General features: G+C 30.5%; 1 pseudogene across 1 annotated transcript; it reads right to left on the bottom strand.

The window, feature by feature from the left end:
* Positions 1–6,448: 6,448 nt before the first annotated feature.
* Positions 6,449–6,537, bottom strand: BDBG_17852 (annotated as a pseudogene). Its single transcript has one exon. The product of its transcript is annotated as a tRNA-OTHER (tRNA).
* Positions 6,538–7,998: the final 1,461 nt, after the last annotated feature.

Here is a 7,998-nt window from a genome sequence, read left to right as displayed (position 1 = left end):
TTGAATGTGAGTATAAATGTAATATCACAGTGGCTTCAAGCAATGTTAAAATTATAATAATAATAAATAGCTGATATGCATGCAACTCAACAATGCTAATATGAAGAGATTCAACAATTATCACAACAAGAAACTCATGCAATTTCAACATCTACAGAATTGAATATAAAAGCACTGAAAGAATGCTTAGATGCTTCTGCATATTTCAATACTTCTGATCTCACTCTCTACTCATTATGAAGAATGAAAATGCTCATGAAACTGAGTGTAGATGAAGATGCCATCAGTTCATTAATCAATCAAGATTAATATAGCAATGAACAATTGAAGAATTGCATGAAACAGAAGTTTCATTCATGAATGAAAGCATGTAAATCAGTGTTATAAACATCTGATAATATTATCAAACATCTTGATATTCTGTTCTGAGACACTATCATGCAACAGAAAGTCTTAGATTAATTACAGAGTATTTAACAGAGAAACAGTTCTCTTACAACATTTATCTCTGACTTTGACATCAAGATTCTAGAAGCAGGTGATCAATCTTGAGAGAATTGAATGAAGATTAGTATGTTTAAGAAGACATTAACTTTTGAACTCTTACAGACTCTTATAAATGTAGACAAAGATTAGACTTATAAAGATTTCTACACACAGCTCTGAATATTGAATGACTGTCTGATCAAGCTCAAGAGTATACAGAACAGTGATAGAAGATGTTACACTTCAGTCACTTATACATCTGCACTGAAGAACAGTAATGATGCAGATATCATGAACTGAATAGATTCAAATGTCTATGTATAAGCAAGAGTTTCTGCTGTTTGAACAGGCTTCTGAGTGTCTGAGATCACTTCTGAGAAAGTCACTGATTAACATCAATGTAAAGTATACATCAACTGTAACTGATTAGAACATATTGCTTTCAACTGCTGATCAATCTATGTGTCTTCACACTTAAGAGAAAGACTGATACCTTCTCAATCAAGAGAAAGATCAGTGTCTTCTTATTCAAAGAATGAATCAGTGTCTGTTCATAGCAATTATATTGCAGTGAAGAAAGATTCAGAAGATAATTCTAAGAATGTCTCAATAAAACAGGGAAAAGATTAGCTTCTGTTCAAATTTGTAAACAGAAGCTTGAAGAGATCAGATAACAATGATTTGAAGAGAAAATGACAATGAATATAATTCTTGTATCTACTGTGATTGATAACATGTATAATATGAACGCCATGATAGACAGTGATCTATGTCACTATACAATGATAAAATCTTCAGTTGTAAGACATCATAATCTTTAGTGTATTCTCTTATCAAAACTCTGACTTCTTGCAGAATTTGATGATTCAAAAGATGTTTGTATCTGTTACATGATGAAACCAAACATAGATGTGATAGAATATCAATGTGAAGATGTCTATGCATATGAAGTTAATAATCTTGATTATAATCTTATATTAGAACTTGTCTAGCTATCTGAACAAGACATCTTATTAAATGCTTGAAACAGAAGCTTGATATTTCCTAACAATGATAGAATTTATGAAGATGATATTCACAAGAAATTGAATCTGACACAGATCTCTGTCAACACTTACAAAATACTTCAAAAAAGAAGTCATTATCAAAATCACTGACAGAGTTACTAATAAGATTTCTAACAGCAGAATCATGTATCAATCTATTCTGTGAGTCTGACTAATATTAAAAAGACTCTAGAAAAGTTATTCTGTGTTATAATAACAGATTCTTGTATGAAGCTTTCTCAATAATATCATGAATATCTAGATATCTTCTGACAAGATAATAATATTACAAATCTACCTCTCTTATAAGATTCAGAAGTGAATCATAGTATTAAGTTAAAAAAGAGAGATGATAAGAACTCTGAATCATTATGAGACTCTCTTTATAATATGTTCTGAGATGAACTTCTTCTTCTTCAAAAGACACTCAATGATCTGTTGAATAAAGAATTCATATATATTAGCAACTCTTTCACTGCAGCCTCTATTCTCTTTGCAATGAAGTCAGATAAAGAACTTCAGTTCTGTATGAATTATTAAGAATCAAATAGATTAACAAAGAAGAATTATTATTCTTTATCTCTTATTAATAGAACTCTAGCTTACATTGAACAAGCTCAATGATTTACAAAGCTAGATATTATCACTGTGTTTTATAAGATCTGCATCACTGAAGAAGATGAGTGACTTACAGCATTCTGAACTTGATATGATCTCTTTGAATAAGTAGTCACACTCTTTGAACTGGCTAACACTCTCAGTATATTTCAGAAGTATATCAACTGAACACTCTGAGACTTTCTTGATGAATTTGTATCTGTATATCTTGATGATATTCTCATCTTTACTGATGAATTCAGGAAAGAATATCAAGAACATGTGTGAAAGGTATTATAATGACTATGAGAAGCAGAACTGCTGATAGACATAGACAAGTGTGATTTTAAGATTAAAAGTACAAAATATATAGACTTTATCATAGAAGCTGGTAAGAGAATCTGAATGAATTCTGAGAAGGTCTCTGCTATTCTTGAATGAGAGACTCTGCACACTGTGAAAGATGTATAAAGCTTCATTAAATTTACTAACTTCTATCAGTAATTTATATGAAACTTCTCAGATATCACAAGATCACTGACAGAACTCACTAAGAAAGACTCAGTATTTCAATGATCAACAGATGCTGAAGCTGTATTTATACAGATGAACAAGATATTCATTAATATCTCTCTACTGATAACATTCAATCCTGATCACAAGACAGTTGTTGAAGCTGATTTCTCTGACTATGTCATAGAAGAAGCTATATTGCAATATGATGATGAAGATGTCTTATAATTACATGCCTTTATGTCTAAGAAACTGAGTTCTGCTAAATACAACTATGAGATCTATGATAAGAAACTTCTCATGATTGTACACTGTTTAGAAGAATGAGACTCTGAACTCTGAAGTGTCTCTGAATTTGAGATAATCACAGATTATAAGAATCTCAAATACTTCATAACTATCTGTAAACTCACTGAATGACAGATATGATGTTCTGAGTTCTTAAGCTACTTTCATTTTACAATACACTATCATTCTGACAGTCAGAACTCAATAGCAGATGCCCTCTCATAACAAGAGTAAGATATATTATTCAATGTAACAGATACTCACTGAATGAACTGAGAGCACTGACTCTTGAATCTGAAGATACTAGTTGATCAAGATAAAACAGCTCATGACACTATACATACTTCTCTGATTGAACACTCTCTCTCTGAACTATCACTGATATGAACACTGACACTGATACTGATATCTCAACTTCTTCTGAATCTACACTGAATGAATTATAGCATGTAACAGCTTAAACTGCTGAACTTCTTTAAGCACTCACTGAAGCAGTATGTCAAGAAGTACTCTGATTCCTTTCAGAACTATATATAAGAACTGACATCTCAGAATGCTCAATTAATAACAATGATGCTCTGTGATTCTGTGAATGACATTGAGTCTCTCACTCTGAACTCTTATACACTCAGATAATGTAAGAGATTCATGATTCATATATAACTAATCACTCAGATCATGAATAATTTTACTGAATAATCTCTCAAGAGTTCTACTGATCTGAGATATTAAACAGCATTAGATGTTTTATTTGAAACTATAACTATTGTTCATCTGTTATCTTATGAAAGAACTGTAGAAAAGATCTACTGAAATTACTTAATATCTCTGATAGAACCTGATGAGATGTGATAATTAACTTCACTATTGATCTCTCTGAGAGTAAGAGTTATAGAAATGTTCTGATCATTGTGAACTGATTGAGCAAGAGTATAATATTAAAATCTTATAATAAGATGAATACTGAACAAGTTGCTGAAGCTTTTCTACAGAGCTTATTCTATTGAATGCATGAATTGCTGAGATTCATAGTATTGAATCAGAGCTGTTAATTTATAAGTACTCTCTGAACAAGAATCTGTCAAGTTCTCAAGATTATATACTGTCTGTCAACTGTCTATCACTCTCAGACTGATGATATGTCAGAACAGATAATTCAAACTGTAAAAAATTATCTCTATAAGTTCTATAATCACTTATAAGATGATTGACATGATCTGCTTCTATATGCAGAGATTGCTATCAATGAATGAGATACTATTTCAACAGACATAAGTCTGTTCTTTCTTATATATGATTATCACATGAAAGTGTTGAATCTTCTAAAGACTATACAGTTCACACTGAACTCTCACAGTCTGATTTAGATTGCTGATAATATAGTAATGAAACTCTGAGATGTTTATAACTGAGCAGAGATCTTCATAGCAAATGTAAAACAAGATCAAGAGAATCAAATCAATGTTCACTGAGATCTCACTGAACAATATAAGATAGAAGACTTGATATGATTGAATCTTAAGAATATACAGATCATATGTTCATCTTGTACACTGAATTACTGTTATATCAAGTATAAATTGATAGAAGTTCTAGATAGTCATAACTACTGTCTTGATATATTATCAGAGATTTATAATGTTTTTCATACAAGCTTGCTTTATCACATTATCACTGATCTGTTTTCTTCTCAACTGACTTCTGACTGACAGCTGCCAGGCATTATAGAAGACGATAATGAGCTTGAGTTAGAGATTAAGAATATTCTTAATAAGAGACTCTGTGACTGTGACTGATAATATCTCATGAAATGAGTTGAGTATGATTGTCTGATCTCAACTCTGAGTTCTGCATTATCTGAAACAGCAGCTCTTGATCAATGAGAACTACTTTTGAAAAGAGAGAGTTAATGTAGCAGGCTATGCCTGATCAATTATATAGACTATTTCATTACACTTCACAGATTTCAACTGCTTCATTCTTAAATGTATACACTCTGATTCTCAGTCACTTCTGATCACTGATTCTCAGCTGTGTATGCTTCAATTCTTGGCCACTCTTGATCACTGATCCTCAGCTGCTATGAATGTGTATAGATTCTTCTGCCTCAAAGCCTCACTGTATACATTATTATATATGTGTATAAATATTCACTCTGATCACTGATTTTCACACTTTCTCTTTCTTTTCTTCTCTAATATTTTTCTCTTTGTTATATAAGATCTATCAATATTATACTGATCTATTCGGCGTAGGCCTCTTACATACTTTTTCTTTATCTGCTAGTCACTACTCTTATATAATCTCTATATAATACAGTATTCAGTGACCAGATTCAGCAGCTTTCATCTCTTATAATTCTGTCTCATGTATTATACTGTCTCTGTTCACCTGCTTAGACTACTATAGTTAATAGCTTATTAAAACTAATCTCATTTGATTTCTGAGCATTCTCAGAGATTGAGATAACTTAGTCTTATATATCTGCAGATGTTTCAGATACTTCATTCTCTGTTATCTCTATAATTAAACTGATGTAAATAGTTGAGTTTAACTCTGAATCTCTTTTTCTTCTATAATCTAACTCACATGTAAGTCTGCTACTTTGAGACTACTCTTTATCATATTGTATTTACTATCTGTAATATATTATTATATAATCAGCTACAGTTTTATTACTTATTAAAGTATGATATTTATCTGATTTCTTCATTACTTCTCATTCTTTTCTTATAATTATAAAAAGATTGAAATAAGTAAGATTATCTGATTCATAAGTATTTATAATTTCTCTCACTTTGTAAGACTTTTTAATTATAAGTCTCTTCTTTTTCAACACTGATGATAGTGCTATTAATAATTATAATCTACTTAAGTCTTACATCTTTATCTATATTAGATATGAATTGTTTATTAAGTTATATAAGGTCTGTCTCTCTGATTCTTTCAATGTGTATATTTTCAGAGAAGGTGATTTAAGTATTTTATAGAGCTTAAATTATCTAGATTGAAACTTCTCAGCACTCTTATTATATATGAGAACTTACATTCTCATCTTAAGACTTAATTTCTTAACTAGTGACTCTTGTATTCTTTTTAATTGAATTGCTCAGTTCAGAAGTAACTTATTAAGTTTTACACATATGTGACTGATCTCTTTCAATCTTGATTTTACATCCGTGACTGCTGTGTCTGCAACTGCTATTTCTACTGTGTCTGTAACTGTTGTTTCTACTATTATTATTATTATTATTCTTCCATTATACTCATATACAAGCGGAGCTTATAATGAGTCCTTGCGTGATGTTAAATACAGGTCAAGTGTTGGTTATACAGGAGGAAATACAGGTGTTGAGACCACGCCAAGATAACAAGAACTTCAGAAAATACAAAGAAGTGACAATTAGATACATGCGATAATAACTTCCCAGCCCAGGAACATAGAGCAATTCATTGGAGCGATTTGTACACCTCTGTATTTATTAGAAACCTGAGGTCCTTGAGTTCCGGATTTAATGTATCCCCTGCGGGTTTCGAACCCACGCGCCTTGGTTTCCCACGCCAAGGTGCTACTGGGTGGCCGCATTAACCATTCGGCCACCGGGGCTGTTGTTTCTACTGCATCTGCAACTGCTGTGTCTGCAACTGTTGTTTCTGCTGTATCTGCAACTACTGTGTCCGCAATCACTGTTTCCTTTCTCATCTTTTTTAAAGCATTCTCTGAAATGCGTGGATGCAATTCATATAACAGGTAGAATAATGAACACTTGAAGACTGCATGCTATTAAATCTGTGTGACTAATAGTATCTGTCTGAGATATTCATTTAATAGTCTTATAGACTTACTCACTAGATATTTTATTAGTATATTACTCAGAATTTCATTTAAGTGTTCTATCTTTCTATTTATCTATAAGTGATATAATATTATTCTATAATGTCTTGTCTATAACTGGCTCATGAAATGTCTCACTACTTCTTCTATGAGATTTGCACTGTTATCAGTTAGAATCTCACACAGTATTTCATAGTTAATATAGATCTTATTATATAGAAATTTCATTATTATCTTCTCTATCATCTCTGAAACTGCTTTTATAACTGATCAGTCAGTAATGTAGTTAATAACAGTGATTATTCAATAATCTTCATTTAATATTCATAGTAATATATTTATAAGATTCATCTCTTATTATTTAAATAATTATATTATACACTCTATCTGATGTTCTACTTTCTCATATTTTAATCCTTTCTTTAATTCATTTATAATCTGATAATTCAGGCACTTGTGAGTATATATCTGAATGTTCTCAGTCATGCTTAATCAGTACACTCTTAATTTAAGTATACTTATGAGTTCAGAGCTTTCTAAGGGACTGAATTTCTTATACATGTAAGTTATCAAGTTATATTTAAATGAATATTTCAGATAGAGAGCTTCTGTATATTCTAGATTATAGTAAAGTATAACATCATTTTTTAATTTTCTTAGCTTGAAGTTCAGAAGTATCTCTTCTACTACTTTTATAAAATGTTTATTATCTAATATCTTGCTATTCTCTAAGTAAGAGATTATTGTATTCACTTATTCTGATTTCTTATATTCTCTCAGTGTATTTAATACAAAGTTTTCTTATATCTAATTCACAGAATTCTTACTCTTGAAATTAAATCTGTGACTGATTATATTAGATATCACAGTATCTGATTCTTTTGAGTATTTAATATGAAGATTATACACTTAAAACTCTGAGATTTAATATACTAAGCATTTGAAAGGTTTTATTATTAATTATAGATAGATGAGACTTTTGTAATCTGTGATTACTATTATAATATATCTGTTATCAATATATTTATCTCAAAATGTTAGTGTGTGCTTAATTCCTAGTAATTTCCTTTCATACACTGAGTAATTGAGCTCAGTATCTGATAGTTTTCTATTATTATATGTCACTGAGTGCAGCTTGCTATTCTTACTCATCTGTAGAAGAGTATCTCTGATAGCTTATTTAAATATATCTGTCTTAATATAGAATGATTTATCACAATCTGATTAAATAAG

The sequence above is a fragment of the Blastomyces gilchristii genome, assembly GCF_000003855.2.
Source record: "Blastomyces gilchristii SLH14081 genomic scaffold supercont1.28, whole genome shotgun sequence".
Lineage (NCBI taxonomy): Eukaryota > Fungi > Ascomycota > Eurotiomycetes > Onygenales > Ajellomycetaceae > Blastomyces > Blastomyces gilchristii.
Note: the sequence above shows the minus strand (reverse complement) of the source record. Positions and strands in the feature narration are given on the sequence as shown.